Raw genomic sequence first — 25,391 nt, forward strand, 5'->3', positions numbered from 1 at the left:
ACTGGTCCAGATTATCTTGGTTTATTTTCAATTTTGCTGTAGCAGGCTGTTAGGGTGTAAGTCAATACATGCACTTTACAATGATGGGAGCCTTCTGCAAGACTCGGGAGGTGGAAATGTAAACTTAGCCCTCCAGTCCAGCCATCAGTCTTTTTTATGCTTCTGAACCACAAAATATGCTAAGATAGCATCTCATTCTGCCTCTGCTTGAGTCAGAGATGCTCAGCAGACTCCTGATTTCTTTGGCCTTTCAGTAAGCTGAAGTCTGGATGGGTGTGAGAGCTAAAGGAAAAGGATTACAGGGGTTTATTCAGTGCCGTCAGAGAAAGAAAATCCCTGTCTCACTGCCAGATGCATTAAACTACTGATCTCACAATTGCATAAAATTATCACTGGCATTAAATCTATGCTAATTCAACCCAGAGCAAGGAAAGATGATTGAACCCAGAACCCTTTTCCAATGTCATTCAAAAGCCCTAATTAGAAAAGTGTTCCTGTTCTCCCTCACATTCTATTATTATAGGTATTATTTAAAATGTATTATTCTTATTCATTAAGCAGAATGAGAATAATGAGGGAACACTTAGCATATAGTTGAGGAATGCTGTTTAGACATACCTGGTCATGGTTTTCTTTTCTTACAGAAACATTAAAACTCGTGTTACATAGCTTCTTGCTTAGCATTATTAATGGAAACAGCACAAAAGCATGTTCTAAAATGAATGCTAGCTGCTACATATATAATTTCAAGCAACTGAAGAGAAAAATATTTTTCTGCTTTCCTTTGTACTCCTCCCTCCTAAACTTTCAGGAAATAAGAACTTCCACCAAAGAAAAATTCCCAAGAGTGTACACCAGTTGGCTGTGGAATATATTACAGTATCATCAGACTAGGACAAAACTTCTAAGAAACACACAAATGCATACAGTATCTGAATTGTGCTAAGAATGTAACTGTATCTTAAATCTAACAGCATTACTAGAACTTCCATGGCATTTTTCATGTATATGCCTCAAAACCTTTTTACAGAGAGATAATCCGTATTATTTACCTAATTTTATAAAAGACACAACCAAGGCTCAGAAGGGTGAAATAATTTGCCCACGAGATGTCCTGAACAGTGCCAGAGCAAAGGACAGACGCTGCTCCGTGTCCTGTTCCTTGCAGCCACCATGATCAGACATGGCGCAGAAGGGAACAACAAACTAACCCCTGCTTTTTAGACAAAAGGATATGAACTCAAATACTTCGGAGCTCAGAGTCATGTTGAATTAATGGTGATTAGAACAGGCTTTTCCATCGGGAGATTTTTCTCTAACGATTGTTTCTGCAGAGGCCTATTGTAAGCCTTTACATTTCTCTTTAATGCATTTGGCACACATTCCTGTTAAGACAGAGTATCTGGCAAGACAGATCACTAGTCTGATCTAATATGGCAATTCCTATGTTCTTAGGGGGGGAAAATAAAAAGTAGTGCAATAACACACTCCAGGGAAAAATCCAGAAAAACCTAAAAATTAAAATAAAAACATAAAAATTGCAATAAATTCATTTTCCCCTCCTGTGTTGCAATATGATTTTATGTGCAGCATTAAAACTACAACATGAGTTATCCTTTCAAGCCTCACTTGAAAGTGACTATGACTAGAGGCAGGCAACTGAAATACACCAATCCTGGTGGATGAACCGAGTTTATATCCATTCTAATTACATTCATAATACACTCATTTGAGCTACCACAGGTATTATTTAGATGTATGCTATACATTCTCTCTAAAATAAATTGAAATAAAAATATAATGCATAGCTGAAAAATATACTCTGTACAAAGTACTGTATCTCACTGACAAGTACTTAAAAAAAAAAGGCTAAAAGTAATAAAAATTACTGCTAGAAAAATCGAAGTGTTCCATTCCTAGATTTTATGGGGGCAATAAAAAATGAAAAAGCAGCTCTAGTTAAGCTAGACTGATGAAGTGATATACTGCCAGAAAGGCATTCAAGGTTGTGTTGAAACAGATTTAAAATTGATATATATCAAATACAATAATTCTGGTGCATATTAAATAGAGTCTAGATAGAATGCTAGTGCAGACTTTCACCAGATGATTGTAAATTAAATAAAAAAAAATAAAGTCTGCGACGGACAAAATTTGCCATGAGAAAGAGCTTGGACGAAGCTGTTAATAGCAGTTTTAACCCACTAAAGGTGCTGCATTTGAGCAATATGGAAAACTTTATTTTATTTGCAGGAGTTTCGGCAACAACCTACAACTTCTGCCATTTAAACTCTTTAATTTCTTTAATTGTTTCTAAACGATGTGCAAAAGCACATAGAACAGTTTTGCCTTCTGTCGGACCAAGTGATGAAAGGCAGTCCCGTGTCACGAATCACCCCCAAGGCAGCCTTCCACAGGCACAGCCCGGAGAAACACCCCCTTCCCGGGGCAGCGCTGAGCCCAGACACCTCCCGATAACAAACGAAACAGAGGAGTTTATCCCCTTTCTCCACATCTCTGACTAAGTGGTGGGGAGAGCGGCAGGCCAGTGAAGAAGGTTAGCACTGGGAGTGAGACTTCAGAGTGTTAGATCTCATTTTTATCCAGGAGCCAGTGGAAGCAGAGAGCTAATAAGTACTTTGTGCTCATACAACACAAGTGAAAAACAACGCTGGATCGTTAACATTCTGGCCAAGCTCTGCATGGGCTCAGGTTATGACACCTCATTTATTCTCTTAAGCAAGGTGTTTTAATATAAGTTCACTAGGAAGAATGAACTGATCTTTTCAATGCTACCCAATATTCATCTTCTTCCTACTGGAATTCGATAAAGAACAGACTTCAAAAAAATTCCCAATGTGGCTGTCCAAAATCATCATGAAAAAGGTTTGAACTCCAGAGTGTTCCAACCCACGCATTTGCTTTGCAGTTACTCATTCTGAAATTCACCCTCAGCAAAGGACCAGCACAACAGTCACACACTACTCTGGTAACAAAGGAACTAGATTTTGATAAAACAAATACTGTGTGGAAGCAAACAGGCTTTGTACTCTTCCTCGAGAAAGGGAGTGATTTCAGTTTCATCACATTTTTGCAAGGCTTTAGCTAGTTACTCTGGTCAGGCCTATGAAGAGCTGTCATCACTTGACTAACAGAGGCCCCCAGAGTAAACATGGCAATACTGAGAGCATCCCACTTCTTCATATAGAATTCTTGCTTGTGGGTGTATATACGTATTAAGCTTCTATACAAGCTTCGTTCCTACGTGTAGTACCTTGCCAACATAGTGATTCTAATACGTGAATAACTCGCACAGAGAAATCAAGAGTACAACACTAAAACCTCAGTAACTGAAGAAGAACGCTTTCCCACAGTTACATCTGGTGATGCCCGCTCTGGTGGGATTATCTAGATACATATCAGCACTATGGAATGGATGAATTGTTAACAGCAAGCTTTCCACTTGTATCCCAACCCAATAAGATGAGGTACCCTGGAAAAACACAGTATCAAAAGGCACTAGAGACAACAGCATTCCATGCCTACAAAATTGCTCAATCCATCCATATGAAGGAACGCAACTGATTTGTTCACAGCAGAAGCTGAAAAACACTGTCAAAGATAAAGCAGGCAAGTACCTGACAGTCTGAGCATGCTGTACCAATTAGGCGGGAGAAATTGTAACTACACTGTCAGCTTCTTACAGGGCACTTGTATACACCGACAAAGACAAAGCAGGAGTCTGCTTTTGTAACGTTCACACCTCTAAATGCTCACCAGCCTAAGACATTCTGCAAAAACAAGTTGCTCTGTCAATTCAAAATGGAAAGCATTCAGGCCTTACACACACCAGGAAATGCTGAATTATTAGCAACAAAATATTATAAACTTGCCTGCTTGACTACTGATCTTAAAGAAACAACACCTTCCCCTCCTCCAGTGGACTGTTTTCCACATAAAATCGTATGAAAAAAGTGTACGTGCATCATGTGTGTGCAGAATTACAGTCTGATCCAGCCCGACTGGCATCTAGCTAGTCTTACAGGGACAGAGCTGCTTCTGACCTCGGCACCGAGCCTCCCTTCAGGTAGTTCAGACCCGATACTTCTGGTCTGATTTCTTATAAGCGTGGAAAATGGACTATTGCCTCCCTTACCACAGAAGCCTTTTACTTTTTTGAGGACTGAAATGAGCTACCCTCGATCCCCCATGCCAAGCCAGCCAGGCTTGTCTTCCTCCAATAAAATAGTGTTTTACAATACAAATATTTACCACGGATACATAAGAGGGAGCATGAGATTGAGCCGTCACGAGGAGAGGCAGTCTACTAGTTGTTTTAAGAACATGGTAGGCATTTTTGATGCTGTGATTTACAACAGAATTATATAAAAGCGCTATAAAGGTACTCCTCTTTTTTTCCTTCTTCTTCTTCTTCTTCTGTAGTGTTACTGAATCTCTTGTGATTCCATTGCCACGTGACTTAATATATTATTAAAGCCCAAACTCCAGAGTTCTTCGAATAGGAGGTAGAAAAGAGGACTCTTTCAGTCCTCATAACTACAAAAAAAGGATTTGAATCACAAACCTCCAAAGACCATAAAGCAGATAATTTCCATGATTTTTAATGTAGCCTTGCAAATATTTGAGCCACGCAGAGAAATTACCAAACAGCAATTTTAAAATAAATAGAAGATGGTATGGGATTTAAAAAGAGATTGGACAAATTCCTAAAGGACAGATTCACTCACAGCATCAACTGCAAGATAATAAAACCACAATTGTCTAGATGCCTCCCTTCACCTCCTGAAGTTTCTAAACTGCTATTTCAAAGAAATTTGGGAGAAGTTTCAGGAAAAGGATCATTCGCAATTCTCTTTTTGCCCTAGTCTCATATTTTTTTCTTAGCTTCAAGTATTAGTCGCTGTCACAAGCGGGACTGCTGACAAAGACAGACCTTTATGTATGATCTCAGCTGATCAGTCATGTTCCTAAAGGTGTAGATGCAAGGTACAGTGCAGCAGTTAGATTTTCATTTTAGATCACATATTGCACAGAAAAATCCATTACTTAGGGAGGAAGGAATTGTGACCATTGCTTCTCTAATATTGTTCTTCCTACCCTGGAATACTTTTTTTTAAAGCCAAAAAAGTACAAACAAACCTTGCTCAGCTAAGGTGAAGTACTTAAGCGGAAGGTTCGTATTATCAGTAAAAAAACTTCTACAAATCAGTACCATGCATACATTTGCCCATTAAAAAGAAAATTATTAGTAAAACAGTTTGTCAGATTTGCCAGGCAGTGATAAAGAAAATCAGATCCAGAAAATTTACCCAGAGACAAATATCTTGTGCAAATGCTACAAGTCACTGGTTGTTCAAGCACTTTGGCATTATCGGATACTTGAGTACAACTTTGCTGTATGCTGTAAACTAAACGTACAACTGCAGTGTGCTACACTCAAGACGCAAGTACCTTCAAAAAAATTAGACAAAGCACGAGAGACAAATGCAAACTGACACGCCTCTGGTCATGAAGCTACTCAGTGACTGGGTCAGACATAAATCCTAGATCCCAAACAACAAGTTCATACTGACTACCTACAACGAAACATTAACATGGCAATTATCAGAAAAAGTACCGGCAAAAACATCATCAGTACACAAATGTCCCTGTATAGGTTTCTGGCCTAGACACTGCTTGTTAAATTTATGACTTTCTTTAAGATCATAGATGGAAGGTGGCTTATCTCTAAGTATAAAATAAACATCACAATAAGGAAGATCCAGACAGAAAATACAAAGGCTTGAAAAATCACAATGGAATAAAGCACTGTGCGGATAAGAAATCAGTCTTTTAAAGTAAACCAAAGGGATTAAATCAAACTCTGAAAGAAGACAAGTAAATGATAAATGACACAAGACTGTAACTGAACTAAATCTTTGGTGTCTAAATGAAATATAGAGGGCTGAAGAGATTATGCAAATTGAAATGAATCAGACTGAATCAAGACTTAGAGCTGACCTGAAGTGTGAGGGAACATGCTGCATCCTGAAGCCAGAGCAATTACACAACCTGGGAAGACCAGAGGATAAAGGATCACTATTCACTGGCACTATATCACTATAGCGATCACTATCACTATTGGAATTCAGATGCCAGGTTTCTCAGAAGAATTTCAGACGAGTTTCAGATCTCAGCCTCTGGTTTATTTACCCTCTTTCAACCACTTGGCTAAGTATGTACTTACGGTCACACAATAGAACAGTAACATAGAAGTTAAGCAATGAGTTAAATGATCCAAAATGATGCTGTATTTATTTTATTCACTATTACTAGCAATTACAAATCATAATACAAGAGTCTTTTGACCTTTAGAATAACTGACGCAGTCTTTTGCAAGCTGAGCAAACCAGCCTCCCCAAGAACACAGGGGAAGGGAAGGACGAAAGTCAAGTGCTGTAATTAGCTGCATAATTATTTTCCAAAATAAAATGTGCAATCTTCACCTCTTTGGCACTGAATGGCGTCATTGGGGCTGCTATCATTAAGCTGCCATCACTGCACTATCATTATGGGGCTGATAAGGAAAGACAAACACTTCGAGATCCACTAGAGGATGCGCTTATTTCCCAACTTCCCTCAACTAATGTATTTATGTACTTATTTTTGTGGATGATGGGATTTTGAGGACAGGAAGGAAGGTCACTGACATTGGAACCAGCAGGGATAAGAAGCGTTTTTCTCAACAGGAATCGAGTCTGATGCTTTAATAATCATTATACATTAAATCCTATCTTTTTTTTCAGCCAATGACAAAACTCTCATCGACTTGAACAGGGTCAAGATTTTACTCCAAGCTTGCAGCCACTCAGATACCACAAGAATAAAGTCAATACAAGAACTAGAGCAGGAAGGAAGGGGAAGCTGAGAATCCAAGTCTGAAAGAAAAATTGATTAAGTTAAACTCTTTCCTGAATATACAGGAAAGAACTATACATCAAGGTGGTCCAAATTACCCAATACATCTGAAAAAATAAGCTGGATATTACTGTTTGCATAATGAAACAAGAATAACCAAAGTTCTTTAATTATCGTTGGCCCAGAATTATGTCATTGTGCAGTGCCTATACATCCTTTTGGGTATTTCTGATTTTGGATGGCATCTGAACTAAGTCTCAGTAACACAGTATTTGCTGCATAGTTGATACGCATTGAATTATATTTGCACTTATGGGTGATTTTAACATTTTTCCTTCTTTCCTCTTTATTGCCCAGGATCCCGTTTCCTGCTAATAAATAAGGTTTTCTTTTTGTCATTTTGTTTGTTTGCTTTAAGTCCAGAAAAAAAGCAGCGGTCGGAAGGGGCAGGGTCTTACCAAGGCAGACTCTCTCATACAGAAAACGCCCTGAAGAATTTCTGTCTCCCCAAACTACAACAGAAAAGAAACAAGGAAATTCCCCGCAATTGGACACTGGATGTAATTTCGTACAGAGAATACTAAATACTACAGACACACGTTACCTGTGTTTACAAAACACATGACAAAATGTTTAGCAGCCCACTGTGGTATAAATGGACAAATGGAGTCAAACAGTTCCAAGTCATCGCACGCATACAAAAATCAGAAAATCCCTAATTACTTTTGAAGGCCTGATCTAGTGTCATGACCTGTAGAGAGTAAGGTGCAGTGGATGTTTTTGCAGCCAGAATCTCTCACGGCTACCAGGCACAGAATTGAGACTAGAGGTTTATTTGCGGAGGAACCGAGTCACTAAATACTATGCTGCTATTATTTATTTACACCAAAACCAAGATTACTCTTTATATTACAGCAAAAGAAGCTTTTTTTCCCTGTACTACACAAAGCAAACATTGGACTGAAGAATAAGCACTAAAATCTAATTCAGGAACCCTAGGCTTTCTTCAGATGTGTTTGGAATAAGGGGACACAAAACACAAAAAAAGCCAAAAAAAAAAAAGGCCCTTACTTCGTCATCCACAAAGCTGACCATACAAAATTGTACCTCTTGGCCAGCCCAAGGATTACCATGCTTCAGTTTGAGGTAGACTCAAATGAGATAATTTACTTCAAGTACTATTAAATCTTAAGTTTTATTCAAGTGTCCACAAGTTGCCTATTTTTAGGATTTTTTTTTAAACATCATTTCTCTGCGAAAGCAAGACAGATCACTAAGTAGATGAAGGAAAACAAATGTACATGTTTAGACAAGCCAGAGTGATGTCACTGGTGTTAACTGTATGCCAGTGTGTCTCAAAGAGCAGCCAAAGCTATAGCAAACCTGAATTCTGCATTAGCCGTTCAGCATTACTTCCACATGAATGATAGGTGCAGAAGAGGATGCTCTTTCCCTACTCTCAACCCGGGGTGCCAGTGTGAAAGCGCCTGCAGCCCGCCTCCAGAACTACTGGTGCCATTGCCAAAACCCTAGACTCTTCTCCGACCTTCCTCTCGTCGGTGTTACCATGGCTCCCATTGCTGCTGCATTTTCACTCCTTACAGCCCACATTCCTGTTATGTGTTCTTTAAATTTCACAGTACTCAAGGAAATAAGCATTGTTTTGTAGTATTCTGTATCTAGTAATTATTTACAGAGCTGCACTTCTGATAGGATAATCAAGGATTATTTCCTACCTCAAAGCAAGGCCTTCTTTTAAAACTTCCTCTTCAAGGAGAATTACAGTGAGAAAGCGTTGCAGGTTGGTTGCTTCAACCTCATCTCACAACTTCACCGAGACCAAGCACCCTGACAAGGAGCCAAAGCCTTCAACAAGTAGTAAGACAGCAATATTTAATTTCCTCTTAAGCATCTGGAAATAGAGGGAAGATACTGAACTGAGCTTACTACGTCAGTCAACATGTCAAACTATCTTTAGGAATGTAATACGTGGTTAGTTATTTATTATCTCCTAGCATAGATTTTTTTATTCTTAAAGGACCAGAAACACAACTGCATTATTCAACAGTTGTACCAGAAAATATAAGACAAAACCAAAAGAGAAGGTCTCTGATAGAAGGTAGAAGGTCACTGCAACACTGGACTTGTTGCAAAATTTCACTTGTTTGCATCTCAAGCAGTAAGCTGCAAACCGAGGCAGTCGTTCTTTGAGCAGACGGGGGATGCTCAGTGAAACCAACAGGAATCCTCTAGAGGCACAAAGAATTATGCTCACGGATCTGCTTGCAAGACCAGAGTTTTGTTTAGATTTTCTGAAACCCAAATCATTATACCAAGCAGATGAGCTTGATGCTTTGCCAACCCCCTGCAGAGCATGAGGGATCCAGGACTTCAAACGTTACTGCTAATTATTCTCACAGAACAGTAGGTACTATGCAAAGACTGAAGTCTAACGCTGAAGTAAGAGCACTCCCGTCTCCCTGGTTTGAAGTGTGAAATGCCTATAGGAGAAGGACCACTGGGGGACATGAGTTCTTGCAAGACCTAAAAACATCAGGAACGTAGTCAATGAAATTTTTTCTTGAGGCCATAAGGGAAAGAGAAACTCTGAGAGCAGGCAACTGCCAAGGGACAGAACACAGTAAGAATATTCACAGGTTTTGAGGGGTTTTGGGGTTTTTTTTAGGAAGACAGAGATTTAATTATTCAAAGCAAAAAAGAACTAAAGGAGCCTGTCAATTAAAGTGACTGATAAAAGTTTACTGTTGTTCTGAAATATTTAACAGAGAATGCTGAATTTTTTATTTGTGCTCACAACAGAGCCTGATGTTCATATACAGAAATTAATACAAACATGAAACCTAAGCTTTCAATCTCCCATAGAGGTAGGTAAGTAACGGGTCTGTCCTCTACCGATATTTCAAAATTAACACTAAGACCCACGTAACCAGACTTTCACGTCAGCATGTCTACCCACAGTGTTCCCAACAACACTGAGTACTAGCTGCTCATTAAAATCGGTTTCCAAATGTGGATTCTGTGGCATTTCATATCTAGCCCTGACCACGATTACTTCAATGCCAAAGGCCAGAAAGAGAGGCAAAGACTAACTCTGGCCTTTGGTTCTATGTTTTTAATTGAACTTGGGCTAACAGGCACTTTTAAAAATAACCAGGCTTTTAAATAATTATTGCACTATAGTACTTTTTTCTAAGAGAATACAAAGCAAACAAGAAGCTGACATGCACGTAAGTTTACAAATGGATCCAAATAGGCAGCAGCATTCCCTTGTATCACTTTTTTTTTTTTTCCATCTTTCTGTGCCATACTTCCACTCTCCAGTTCATGAGTCCTGTCAAACTTAATCAACAGCAATATTAATGCTGCTAATACTAATACCCGAAATCCTTGGGTAAATTTATACATCTCTGGGAAAAGGAGGTTCTGGGACAGCTGATTATGGAATTACTTAAGTAGCAAGGCGAATATGTTAATTATTTTCATTTGGATGCTACATCACTACGATTTTTGCATCATTATCAACACGTTTTCTAAGCCAGTAATTAGGCTTTCACTGTCCACAACTGACTCAGCCACGCCAGGCTACAAGATACAAACTCCAAAAAACAATTTTCAACACACCTGCAGTTTCAATTTTCAGCCCTTCAGGATTCCCTACTGCAGACCACTAGAGCGAATGCGGCTTCAACATTACGTAAGGCTGTTCTTTCAAGACTCACACAGATTATTGCAGTACTGCTCTTTCTAGCAGAACACTGCAGTATTTGATTAAAAAAGGAACAATTGAAAAGTAAGCCCATTTTCAATATTAAAAAGAATAATAACAAAGACAATCTTTTGGGAAGACTTAACTTCTTTTTCCTTTTCTTGTACAACACACAATTGGGTAAAATTAGGTGCATTGGTTTGTATTTTGTATTCATTCTAATTCTAAGGAAGACAAGCAGAATCAGTTGCAGTCATTACATGGTCCACTCAGCGCTATCTCAATTTTAGCCACAATTTCCAGCCATGCAATGATAAAATACATCTCTGTTAAGTTGAAGCAAGAAGATAAGTAAAAGTTAGCATTGAAAAATTGCTCTTCTTATCAATCCAGACAAAGTCTGAAAGCCAAATCTTGCCAACACCCGTCAAAATGCACAACCCTTTTAGTAGGCCATTCTCAAGTTTGAACTACTTCAGATACACTTCATTATAATTAACAGCAGATCCATTCTTCAGACATCTCACAGAACTTCTCTGGCTGAGGACATGTTCACAGAAGTCACAAAATAGCGTTAACATGCAAAAATGATTTTAAGTGTGCATAAATAAACCTCATAACTACAAAAGCTGGTATATCTCATTCTTTCATAAACTAGAATGACCTCTCTTAATTGCAGTCAAATAAATACTTCTCTTTGGGTCCTGCAGACCACATCTATTTTTAAAAAGGAACATGAAATGCCACCTAATTTCTAGACTCCGGAAGGCATAAACTCATTTGTTTTCTTCTGCACAAAGAGGGTCTTACCTTATCAAGTAGCATCATTCTACATCATCTCTGGCTCAGAACCATCTTTCTTTTCCGCATTGCGAAGATGAGCTGAAAAAAATTTCCCATCAGTGAATTGCTACTTTTTGTAGGGTTTTTACTATTATTATCACATATCCCCAGTATAAGCTGGAACATTACCATAATTTAAGTAACATGAATTACTCAGTTTGTGCAAGCAACTCGAAATGGTACAATCACTTTCTTTCCTAATTAGCTCTTATGAAAGATCAGAACAGGGTTTTTGTTCCCCTCCTAAATATTTTACTAGTTTTTAGTACAGGGGATGATTCTTCCCATCCAGTGTTTCACTGCCACTTTACATATAAGACACAGAACGACTTCCTCCAAAATAGTTTGTGCTGGCAGTACCTTCTATCCATCTCATTTACCCACCAGCGCTATGCCCTGAACTTCTCATGAGTTTAATGCTAGTTTTTGTTCTATTACTAACATAAAGTGTTTGGTGTTGCTTTGCCTTCTTGTTCCAGGAAACGACTTCTACCTCAAGTATTTGAGGTTTCCTTAGCACCAGGATTAAGGACTTATTTTAAAATGAAAACAAACTTCCTCACTAATGAACTATAAAATATTTAACACAAAAAGCATGTTAAGTTTATGTCAAGAGTTGTAAGAAACTAGTAACGCTGACCAGGATTTTCAGTTACAGAAACAGAAACATTTAACAGAAGAAGTCCAAGGCAGCAATAGGACAGAGAAGAGCCACTATTTTGCTGCACAGGGCCTGTATGAAAAACAGCCACTTTCATTACCTTTCACAGTGCTGGTATTTACTGTTTTCAGACAAATCCACGGTGAAGCAGTCTGACCCTGTTTCTCATTAAATGACAATGGCTTTGCCCAAACTGAGCTCTGGCTGAGCTCTTGGCTGGCATAAGGCTTCCAAACTCCAAAGGGAGGATGAATTCAGGCAGCAAGGAAGCCTTTGGCCTTTCCTCCATGCCGCCATTTTGTCCAGCATTTCCAAAACACAAGCTTCCTCCACTGTATGAAGTTACCCCTCAAAACCTTTCCCAACCCAGATCTCCACACTTAGTCTCGTACTTTTCACTCCAAGAGGGTTCTCCTCCCTCTTTGTGACAGGTTTTTTTCAGTAATTTACAGAAGTTTTCCTTTCTGTCACAAAATGAAACACGCACATGCTCCTGCCTGCCGCCTCCCCCTCAGGGCGTTCACTGCCCCCCCAGCAGCACACTCTCCTCTTCCAGAATGGCTCCCACACAACGCCGAGCCCCAACCCCTCTCCTCTCCCCTCGGAGCCATGAGGAAACACCCACCGGTCAGGCTCGGCAGCTCTGGTACCCGGCTCCATTTTCTTTCTGCAGGCTCAACCTGCGAATGCAGAGAAGAGGAATGTGGTGTATTCTGCAGCCCCAAGGCGCAGCTGAAGGCGGTGAAGGGAAGATGGCGCCTGTGCACTCACGCAGCCCCTCTCCTGGCAGGCCCTGGCAATTACAAAACCACCTGGCAGGCTCCAACAGGTGAAGTAAATCAGAGCAGGCCGTGCTGCTCTCAAAATTTAGTTACCCAGTCAGCCCCAGAAAGAAAGACATCAACTAACTTTCTGTTTTGCAATACTTTTTCAAATGCTGGCAAGACTTTGAGCTTTTGCTTAAATGCACTCTACTGCAGAGTAATAATTTTAATAAAATTTAACCTAGAGGAGACTGAAAATCATTCAAACACAGACTGATCCATTTGCAGGATCGTATGTGAGACGTCTTGCTAATCTAATCTGAGCAGCTTGCAATCTATATAAACCCCTGGAATAAACTTAAATATAGTGATTTATTAGCAGGAAATGAATACCGTTAAGCAGATCAAGGTGAATCTATTGCTGTCATTAGTGAAAAACAAATTATTAGATGCGCCTTTCTCTCTCTTGGTCTCCCTAGAGAACTAGTCATATCTACAGGGCACAAGTATAACAACAGCATTTATGTTAATATACTTAACCAGGGCTGGAAAATAAATATCTTTTATTTATAAACAGAACCCTCACCCCGAGGCAGGGAACTTGCTATACTTGACAATATGATTAGGCAAGTACAGATCGCCCGGCTTGCAAAGAGTGACTTCGGATGTCCTTTCACACTAAACACATTTGAAGGAACAAAAAGCAAACTTTTCTAAGCTCTGGAATAAGAAAACAATACTCCCAGTGAAGAGCTATACGTCATATTATACAAGATGACTGCATTTTGCAGTGGACTGCTTTATCAGGAGGATTGAGGGCATCGTATGTAAAAGGTCTGGGAGATGTGATTGAGTAGATGAAGCTCTGGAAGAGGAACACCTAAACCTGCATTTGACTTCTCTTCAAGCATGTTATCTTTGTAATCCTGGGCAAGTTCTGTGGGAACACCTCCCTGGGTTTTGTATGAAATGCAGCTACCCGCCTTTGCGAGGTGCTCTAAACAGAGAGGCTCCAGGTGGCTTTCTCAAGCACCGAAACTAAGTGGAAAACACCTTCCTCAATCAGGGCAGAAATACTACGGAAATTTCAGGATCGACTGAAGTAATGCTCTGTATTAAGCATTACAGCTTAAGAATCACAATTGTGTATGAAGGAATTGAGGGAATGGCATGAGGGAGCGCATTCACGAAGAGCAAACCACGCAAGAGCCATCGGTCACAAGGATTGCATCCGCAGCGACAGGTTCCTCCTGCACTGGAGCAGGGTCCTTGCTCCAGTTGTCCCATGGCAAGACCCATCTTTTCTGCCCTGCTATTTCACTGACACCCCTGGGTTTGGTCTGTCAAGTATTATTAAGGGAGACCTGGTGAAGAGAAAAAAATAGGAGAAGTCTGACAGCATGTGGATGATTATTAGACAAAGAGCAGCTATCTGACAAATATTTTGGAGAGGATGAGGATTACATCCTGTTATTACAAAAGGATACAGAGGGTTTTTCTGCAGATGTCAGGTGGGCTGTTGAAATGATGAGTGCTGTTGGGGCACTGTCTTATAAATCATGTTGTGGCATCAAGAGATTGTCTGAATCACACAATGCTTTCATAAGCTAAAAGAAAGAACGAGGGCTAATTAGCTCAAGTGCAAGTGAACTATTAACAGCTATCCTCTTTCTGGCACTCAAGCTAGCACCTTCACATACACAGAACTCTGCTGTGAAGGCACACAAGCTCATTCATCACTATCTCAGGTATCTCTGGAGCCTTGAATAAAGGTCTTATTATTAAAATTCCAGGGCTTGATCTTGACTGAAAGGCCAGGCAGACAATTACAGTATTTACTGTTGCAGTCTTCCGTGAAAGTGAAACAAAGGTGATAATCACAAGGAACTTGCGCTAAGTCAGATTCCAGTCCTCCTCTTGTATTAAATCTTACCTTAAATTCAAAAATATAAATCCTGCTCCTGATTCTTCCATTTGCTATGGAAACGTTGCTTCTCTGCACTCGTTTTGCCCTGTCCTTCATTAACTTCTTCCCTCCGCTCCCTTTCCCCTCCCTTAGACATTTAAATTAAATATCTTGAGAACACATCTTATGCATTGGCAATACGTTAACACAACTTCATCCTGTTCTCAAAATCTGCTAAAGTGCTTCCCCTGTAACAAGTAATATTTCTCCTTTTCTGTGAATTTGTCTTTAAAAGTACGTCACTTAAAAAGAAGATAGAGTTGTTTTCTTCAGCATTTTTAAAGCATATAGGCAATGATCCTGCTCACCTCAGTAAAATAAAAATGCATAATTGCCAGCCTTAAAGCCATAATTTGCATTAATATTATGAAGTAAACCTCTTATGCATGCAGTGCCATAGTGGTGGCCTCAGCAGTTGTGTCTCCTTCTAGGTGGGCAGGGAAAAATATTGCTGAACACATGCATCATTGCTGACCATCCCCGAACAGAACTCCTCTGATTAGATTTGGGAACTGGCGAGGAATTGACTTTATCTATGAACTCCATTTCCTGGATAATGTTATTAATTTATTCATTAAAATGTCATCAAATTATTGAAAAGAAATCTCCGTCCTGAGCATTAGATAACAGCGGCTCTGCTTCCCATCTCAACGGTACATTCACTTTAACAGGACTTAACTAGCAATATTGTTTAGTGATTTTATTATTACCATTATTCAATTCAGCCAGGCTTTTTTTTTTTTTTTCTCTCTTCTTCTTTGCACTCTGTTTACACTTTTTAATGAGGTTTTAATCTTCCCTGACGTATTTATTCAGGTTATTTGTTTTACAAAAGGAAAGGGCCTTAAGTATAACTGAGGAAATCAATGCTTTTTTCAGCCTGGGTCCAATCTCTTTCCAATTCTCTTTTTCAAATATTCCTCATCCTAGGGAAAACAAAACAAAAACGAAACTAAAAGAAAACACACACACACACAAAGGGGGGTGTGGAGAATGTATGCAAGAAAGTTAGAGTATTTTTAGCTTAATTCAAGTAAAGCTCAAATTCTTATGGAAGAGCTGAGAACTCTAAAAAGCTCCCTAAAGAATAATTGATTGCAAAACCGGAGCCTGCAGAGATTCACAGATATAAAAAAAAGCATTTAAAAATAAAAATGCGTTAAGTAGCACGGGAAACCTTAAGCTGGCATTGGTCACAGCAAATCAGCATCCCCTTAAAATCACGCAACATGTGGGGTTTTCTCCATTGTGTTCCTACAGTGTTTGCATATCTTGTTTGGGTTTGGTTTTAAAGGGATCAGCGTGTTGGGTGTATGTTGGACGGACAGCCTGAAAAATCCAACTGCAAGAGCAACAAGCGCGAGCGGCTGGATTTTCTGTGATATAACCTAGCATCAGCTGCGGATTACTAGCTCAAAAATTTATCTCTTTTGCTGAAGTTTCTCAAATAAGAAAAAAATTTCGACATCCATGTAAAGCCATCAGAACCCTGAAAATGAGGCAGACGTATTGAAGCCTTGAACACTGAGGTTTCAAGTGAATTCTGTCCTTATAGAGTATGACAGGAAAAAAGGCTGTGGACTATCTGGAGGACGGTCCACAGAATTTGCTGAATCAACTCCCCCGGGGTGAGTTCTTGCTTCTACCCTTATTCTGTCAGCACTGTCCGCACTATTGAAATAGAGAAGGACCCAGCAAATTCCTTTCACTGGGGCTGAGAAAATACGATGGCGTTAAGTACATTCAACTCTAACATGCAAAGACAGTGCCTACTACCGGGATCAAAAAGCCTTAGAGTGCTGCTGAAACACTTCGAAGGCTGGAAGGGCCATCATCACTGCCTTTCACTACCATTATAAGGTTAAATGCACTTACCACATCACATTCCTTGCTCCAGAGCTGCTGTAGTACCTTTGCAAGAAAAGGATGCTGAAAGTTAAGAATTTAAGAATATACTTACACTGACATCTATGAAGGATTTCTGTTCTGTAATACTTGTCATGCTGAATATATACATTGCTACCTCACCTGTAAGATAGCTAATAAGATGTTTCCCATTTAATTTTCTGAGCAGCAAAAGTATTTAAAGAACATTAATGTAGTCAGACTTAATTTACTCCTTTTTTCTTCCCCATGACTTGCAATCATTTTTCACCATCCTCATGCTAGTTAGCTATTATTTTGTAAATGAATGATTTCATTTAATTTAGTTTCAGATTTAATTGTTCCTTATTGGAAATGTCAGCTTTCACAGTTCATTAATAAGGGCACTGGAGGAAAGAAAGCAAGGAAAGAAGTGGGGATAGGGAGAAATAAACTTATCTTGCAAGTAATGAAGAGCTTTAGTTAATGTTATGTCCACATATTTGTTTTAAGTCCCTCTTGAACCTCGGCCTCTGGATTAATATTACTGAGGATATTTGCTGGAATTCAACAGAGTGGTTTCTCTGACAGACGCTGCTTGCTGACAAAGACATACAATATCCTCCTCGAACTGTTAAGGCTCTCCTCCCTAGTTACTTGGCAGAAGAATTCTGAGGTGGCAATCGGCCATCTTCCTGCGACAGTGGTTTAAACATTCAGATGTAAAATTGGTTCTTCCAAAGAGGGAAAATCTGCCTGAGCGTACAACACTGGGATTTCCTGGGTGACGTGCATTTTGGAATACCTCTGGACAATCGGTGGAATATTGTAGTTCTCATGAAGGAACAGAATCCCACTGCATTAGACAATCCAAATTGTCTACTGGAGAGCCGATTCCCTGCGCCAGTGGCTACATGCTGCTGAGTAACCACCATCTTTAATAAATAAATACTGCCTTTAATCACTGCTGTACCTCAGTTGCTCTCATGAAAATATGAACAAAAACTACTCCCTGTTTCTCCAGATGTAGCAAACCCAAACCCATTAACCCAGTCCATTAAATACTACTGTGCTGAATGAATTCCTCTAGGTAGTCCCACATTATCAGTTTGGGGTTTTTTAAATGTATTTACTCAATGTGCATGTGAAAATAAATAATGAAAACGTTATTTCTTTCTTTGCCAAGTAGAATGGGACTGAAATGATAAATTGCTTTAACAGTTTTATCTTTAGTGGTGACATTAGAGTGTTTTCTAAGCTTTGCAGAGCCAAAATGTTGGGGTTTTTTTAAAGCAGCGGAGAATGACAAACTGAGACATAATAATGACATAACCATCCACTAATTGGAATACATTAGAAGTTTACTTTTGATCAAAATTTGTCACTCAACCACCAGTTAATAAAGTAGATTACTGGCAGAGCAAAAAAACCACCAATAATAATCTATGAATTTTTTATGACATAATCAAGACTAGTAGTTAAAACCGATGCACAAATCCAGCAACAAAACACTGCAGTAATATATTACTATGGGAGTGTATCCTGCAATCCATCCTGTATTTTGGATACTTTCTCTGTAAAATGCTTTCTAAGCTCGTTTAGATTAATTAGCATTTCTGAAACACTTTCTATGAAATGGCTTTGACTTTGTGTTATTGGTCTGCCTTATGCTGCTTGCACATGTTTAAGGGAAAGGTCCCCCACAGCTTTTTTGGGAAAGGAAAAAAGAAAAGCAAGCAATTTCATTTTTTAAACAAGTAAATAGTGCATAGAGAATTGCATAAGAAAAAAAAGATAAAATTAGAAACAGGCTTCTGTATATTTATGTGGCGCCTCCAAAAAGACAATAACTGAAAGAAAACAGAGCTTCTGTATAGGGAATTTATTACACATCAAAAGAGCCAAAATTGACTCTATTTACCATGTATGGGAAGAAAAGAAAGATGTGCTGCATTGCATATAGTAGAATATCTCAAGGGCTTGACTGAAATAATGGAAAAAATATCCACGGATGATGCAGTGTGTTGGATCAGGCCCTAAGAATAAAAGGTGCCCAGTTCCATCCACCCATCCCCAGTTTTGCCAGAGACTTGCCCTCCAACTCCACAAAGCGTTTGTCATACCCTCTGCATTCAACTCATCGCTGCCGCAGATGCTTCATTTTAAGCAGATGAGATGAGAAGTCCCTTTCCCGAGAAAAGATCTTATCTTTGAGGACGCAGCTGAGCTGGACCACTAGATTTGCTCTCGGTAACGGCACCTGATTTCCAGAGCTGCAAACCACTTACTGCTTCGATTTACTTCAAATAGAAAAAAAAAAAAAAAAAAAACAAAACCAAAAAAACCCCAAGAAACAGAACAGACCCAGGAGGTTATTACCTCAGTTTCCCCAAGTGTACAGCAGTAGACCAATTTCACATAATAGGGGCATTGACAGGTTTAAACCAGAGTTTCAAAACCACATTCAGATTTTAAGAAAACTACAATATAAATGCAAAATATTTCTATAATAAACACTCAACTGCATAATTATAATAATCTTCATTTTTATCTTCCCAAAAAGCAAAGGAAAATATAATGCACTTACTTACCAAGGTGAAATTACTCCATCTTTGAGAGACTACGAATGGAACATTCTAACATGATATTTTCTTGAATGAAAGCTCCCATGCAAGTGTAAATTATTATCATTAAAATAATGAATTCTTTGCCTTATTTAAGATTTGCAGCTCACTCTTGAATTGAAAAGTGCTCTCTCTGCTCCGTGAAACTCAGGGGTGTAATGTAAATTTTCCACAGCATTTGGTTTTCAACTAAATTCTACAGACACATGATCAGGAGACAAATCCCCATTAAAAAAGGCTTGTGAGTAAGCACCCAAAGTAGTTGTCTTTCAATTATAATTTCTAGATAATGTGGAGGTTGGTCATTATTACCGAGTGTTTTAAATACTAGCTCATCAGTTCAAATCTGGGTCAGGCAGAAAGTTAAAGGGAAGAGAGCTTTTACATGTCCTATATCAGACACGGTAGTTTCGGGCGATTTCCCAGTTGACATATATAAAAAAAGCCCCAGAACATCTCGTCACTTTAAGCAGCTCTTGTCATTCTCAGCCAAGGAACCCAGAATTAAACCAAGTGCTGAGGCGGAACTGACCTCTCAACGTTGAAACAGCTCCCTCAGATGTCCAAGGTTGAGACGCATTGTCCGGCACCGCACTCCCATGCACGCTTGACCCTCGCCAGCGTCATAAATGCTGAGGAAATATATATGAGAACTGCATAAATCCATTTTCACAGGCTGCCTCTAGCCAGAGCAGCAGGAAAAGTTTTTAACTCGACTTTTCAATAGAGAGAACGATCCAATGGATGAAGTTGTTTCTGGACAATTCAAAACTTTCATCCTAATTATTATATTATTATAATATATTGTCTGTTATTATTATAATAGACAAATCAACATACTGCAAACTATTTTGTGTCATATACAATCCTAAGTATCTCCCCTAACTAAAATTTCAAAATCTCAGGATGAAAATTCTCTCTATTTTCCATCTCTATTTCTAGATGTTCAGGTCACTCTTTAGTGCTTGTACAGCACAAAGCACCCTGTGCCCAGTCTTTGGAGGCTCTGCAGGTCATGAGTACTTACTGATTTCAGTTAGATTTGGCAGTAATTCATTTAAAATAAGGCCTAGGCTATCTTAAACTGCACATAGAGTAATCCAAATTAAAGGCCACCTTCCACCATCTCTGAATTCGCTTTAAGAATTATTATTCATTAAAAAGAGGTTCTAGGACTAGTTTACCAATGATAAACAGATTTTATTAGCATACTGGCAGCATCAGGAGTAGTCCATCTCAAAAAGTTATTAGCTGTGACTATAACCCATTGTTCTAAGCAATGTCTTCACTGATTCGATCCCTTAATTACAGCAATCAATTGACATTAATATGGCAATTCTGTGACCCACTTTGTAAAGGGGTCAGACAAAATGATTGAATAGTCTCTTCTAGTCTTCAAACCTATAAATAACAATTTATTAAGGTAGCTAATAAGCATGTATTAGCGAGATTGAGCGTAGAAGCCAAGCAGCCCAAATCAAGTTGAAGAAGGGCTTCAGTTCAGCCTCCTGCTGCCAGAGGAGCGCCTGGATCAACAGGATCTTCAGGGGATGGAAACTGGTCAAGCCTCCATGTGTAGGTCTCTGCCCTCCCACACACCCTCCAGCTTTACAAGAAGTTTGAAAATCTGCTTTGTCTTCATGCACACTTTCAGCAATCTCAAAAATGTTCCTAGGATGGAAAATCAACAGCCTGTTCATTTTTGTATTAATCCTTTAAAATCTATTTATAAATGAAATCTAAATTCAAATTTTATTGTGAAGATTTGGGTAAGTTCTGGCACTTAGAACGATTTCTTTGCATCTCTTGCACATCACATTTACCAAACCAATTCACTTACAAAATGCTGTTTAATGAGGGACTCTTCCTCCCAGTCATTTACCTCTTTTTGGTGGCTTATGGGCCATCAGTCATGCCCGTCGTGCTTTCACGTATGGCAGCGAGTGGGCAAACCCTGCCTAAGAAACGTTCCCTGGTTTACTCTTTATGGAGGATTGTATCTCTGTTCACTAATGTTCTCTAACTGCCATAATTTGATTGCTTTGTGTGCTGAAAACAATAAAAAAGTTAATTAAAAATAAACAAAGAAAAGCAAGAGAAGTTAGACCCCTGTACTATCGACGTACAATTGTAAACTGAAAGCTTCAATGTAACAGAATCAGCTAAAGATATTTTAGATGATGTTTTGATTCTACACAAGCATCTCCCACAAACAAAAGGCGAAGTCTACTTAACTCAAGTACCTAAATATTTTTGTGGACTAAAGGAGCTGCATAATGAAGGAGATACGAAACTATTCAAAAGATAATGATCATTATTTCCAATGTTTGTCTTGAGCAGTAGTTGTAGTAATTGCAGAAGATAATGTGCCAGACTGGCAGTACTCCTCCCCTTGACTCTAGTCAATGTTGTACTTTTGACAAAACTATTGCTAACTCAGGACTTTCTATTTGTACCATGGAATCATAGAACCATAGCGTTGGAAGGGACCTCTGGAGATCACCCAGTCCAACCCCCGGCCAGAGCAGGGTCACCCAGAGCAGGTGGCACAGGGACGCCTCCAGGCGGGGTTGGGATGTCTCCAGAGACGGAGACTCCCCCACCTCTCTGGGCAGCCTGTGCCAGGGCTCTGCCACCCTCACAGCAAAGAAGTTCCTCCTCCTCTTGAGACGGAACTTCCCACGGTCAAGTTTGTGCCCGTTACCCCTTGTCCTGTCCCCGGGCACCACTGAGAAGAGCCTGGCCCCGTCCTCCTGACACCCCCCCTTGAAGTATTGATCAGCGTTGATAAGATCCCCCTCTCAGTCAACTTTTGTCCAGACTGAAGAGCCCCAAATCCCTCAGCCTTTCCCCATCAGAGAGATGTTCCCGTCCCCTCATCCTCTTGGTGGCCCTTTGCTGTCCCCTCTCCAGCAGTTCCCTGTCCTTCTGGAACCGGGGAGCCCAGAACTGGACCCAGGGCTCCAGATGGGGCCTCCCCAGGGCAGGGCAGAGCAGAGGGGGAGGATGACCTCCCTCCACCTGCTGGCCACGCTCTTCTGGATGCCCCCCAGGATGCCATTGGCCTTCTTGGCCACCAGGGCCCATCGCTGGCTCGTAGTCATCCCGTTGTCCCCCAGGGCTCCCAGGTCTCTCTCCACAGAGCTGCTCTCCAGCAGGTCACCTCCAACCTGTCCTGGTGCGGGGGGTTATTCCTCCCCAGGGGCAGCACCCTGCACTTGCCCTTGTTGAATTCCATAAGGTTTCTCTCCACCCAACTCTCCAGCCTGTCCAGGTCTCTCTGGATGGTGGCACAGCCTTCCAGGGTGTCAGCCACCCCCCCCAGCTTTGTATCATCAGCGAACTTATCCCCTCATCCAGGTCATTGATGAATATATCGAAGAGGACTGGACCCAGTACTGACCCCTGGGGAACACCACTCGTCACTGACCTCCAACTAGACTCTGTGCCCCTAATCACGACCCTAAATGCAACTAATCACAACCATGATGCAACTGAACATGCCTATCATAGAATGTGTTGGCTTGGAAGGGACCTTTAAAGGCCATCTAGTCCAACCCCCCTGCAGTGAGCAGGGACATCTTTAACTAGGTGTGCACGTTCATCTGAATACGTGCGAGTTTCCTGCCCTATCATTTCACCAGGCGGGTTTGCTAACTTTTCATCAATATTTGTCCGAGATTTCTCAGGCACAGTAGAAGTCATCCCACTCTGGCCAGCTCTAGTACACACAGAGCTTGTTCCTCCATTTGGGATTAGGATACACAAAACTCGCCTCACAGCCAGGAAAAAAACACACCGCGTACATACCCTGTTTGCCCCCATGCTCAGAGCCCGGGAGAAAGGTAATCCTGCTGGGTAATCCTCCTGGGACTGCGGGGCTGCGAAGGCTGGACTCTGCAGGATGCCGGGAAAAGCCTGGGGACAGAGCGAGAAGGACACTGTCAGCCAGATGCTCTGGGGAGCAAGAAGAGCTGCAGATTTCCATGGGCTTCCAACCCCAACATAACTCTGACAAGAATCCTGACGGCAGGCAGCCAGCGTGCTCAGACCGACCTGCCCACCACGCTCGGCTTTCCCAGCCACCAGACTTAGTCACGCTTGTTCGTGCAGCAGCAGCTTTTCTGCCGTTCAGAAAAAAAAAAATATATTCTGACTCAATGTTCCTGTATTCTGGAAACTTAATAAGAGAATATCCCTTGGCATCCAAAAAATGGCAGGCAGAAACTAATATGAAAGCCAAGTGAAGGAACAGGACAGGTGAAAGTCATTGCAGAAAGTCTAAAATGTGTTTTCCAATGATTAGGAAAATAAAAAAATTGATTGCTAGCCTGCAGATGTTCCTGAGCAATTCAGAAATAGGAAGAGCAAGTCTTTTGTGGGTCCTATTTAAAGTGCGGTATCTGGCATTCAGCAAGTTAGGTGCTTCCATCCACAATCACAGTTATTTTGCTTTCTAAATGTTGCCCAGATGGTCAGTTTTTGTGTGGCAGCAGCGCGTGTGTGAGGGGGTGGCGGGGAAAGATTGTAATTACGAGAATGTGTGAAACTCCACCGCTACCACGGCAATAAAATGACTGGAGTAACATCAAATTTAGATTCTCTGCACATATATTTCATATGCATACAACATCATAACTGCCTGGAAGGAAAAGTCAGTTATTTTCTTTTTCTAAATCCTTTTTCCTTATCAGCTATAAAATGTTACAATAAAAAAAAAAAATAATAATCTCAGGGGGGAACCGAAGTCCCAGAAGGTGCTTGTCAAGGAGAAAAATAATTGTTAGCCAGAGCTGATTAAACAGCAATATTTTCAGGGAATGAAATGATGGCTAAGAAATCATCCAGGAGATGTTAGCCTCAGTATTCTTAACTTGTCATGAATGGCTAATTTCCTCAGAAATACATTCTAAAGAAGCTGATGCCACATCTTCCCCCCCAGCCATACTAATTGTTTATTAGCATACAAAAGAACCAATGACCTTTCAAATCGCATGTTTATTGTCCCTGGTAGGCAGAAGAAATGAGCCTTGGCACAGCACACATGCTTGGTTCCTTTTTATTTTTAGGACAGTAACCTTTTAAAGCGATGAACTCTTCATCAATAGTATTTCACAGGCTGTATTTAATAATCAAGGAACTAAGCAGAAATGTGTTATTTTCCTACTTCATCTAGGATTCAAAATTTAACAAAAAAATTAAGGCTATTTTATAAGTGTTAAGTAATAGTTGTACAAATGGAAGTATTTGGGGGATTTAAAAGCATCCTAAAAAAAGTTTTGAAGTGTTTCACATCAAGCACCACAACATTTACGTGTAAGCTTTTTGAAGGGTGCGCAGAACTTGAACACGTTTTTTTTCAGGGTATTACATTACTCCTCCACTCAGCATTGCAACTGATTAACGAGCTTGAGTCTCATTTTTAAAAGCCATTTAAAAGCCTAGGCCGCTTATCTTCATTGCCTTTCAATATGGATTAGGTTCTTAAATCTCAGAACCACAGAATAGCTGCGGTTTGGAAGTGACCTCTGGAAATCTTCCAAGTCCAAACCCCTGCTGGAGGCACGATGAGGTAGAGCAGAGCGCCCGTGACTACGTCCAGGGAGGAACTGAGTATCTCCAAGGATGGAGACTCCACAGCCCCTCTGGGAAATACATGCCAGTGTTTGGCCACTCTCCCAATAGAGAGTTTTTTCTTACATTTCAATGGAATTTCCTGTATTTCATAGAATCATAGAATCTTCATGGTTGGAAAGGACCTTTAAGATCATCGAGTCCAACCCAACAACCCACAATCTCTGCCACTAGAGCATGCCCTGAAGTGCCAAATCTAGACCTTTCTTAAACACCTCCAGGGATGGTGACTCAACCCCCTCCCTGGGCAGGCTGTCCCAGTGCCTGACCACTCTTGCAGTAAAGTCATTCCTCCTGATATCTAACCTAAACCTCCCCTGCCGCAACTTCAGACCATTTCCTCTGGTCCCGTCGTTATTCCCCTGGGAGAAGAGGCCAACACCCCCCTCTC

The 25,391-nt window shown here is 40.3% G+C and overlaps 1 protein-coding gene across 4 annotated transcripts in view; it reads right to left on the bottom strand.

Moving 5' to 3' along the window:
• Positions 1-25,391, bottom strand: part of LRRTM4 (leucine rich repeat transmembrane neuronal 4) — a 571,952-nt gene that overhangs the window by 323,781 nt on the left and 222,780 nt on the right. Inside the window, exon 1 of one of the 4 annotated variants that reach the window (XM_063358753.1) lies at positions 11,456-11,528. The exons of the other annotated variants lie outside the window; for them this stretch is intronic. The gene's annotated coding sequence lies outside the window, so the exon portion shown is untranslated. Of the gene's footprint in view, positions 1-11,455; positions 11,529-25,391 lie in introns of those variants that run through there. 4 annotated transcript variants of the gene reach the window in all.

This window comes from Chroicocephalus ridibundus, chromosome 23 (genome assembly GCF_963924245.1).
Source record: "Chroicocephalus ridibundus chromosome 23, bChrRid1.1, whole genome shotgun sequence".
Classification (NCBI taxonomy): domain Eukaryota; kingdom Metazoa; phylum Chordata; class Aves; order Charadriiformes; family Laridae; genus Chroicocephalus; species Chroicocephalus ridibundus.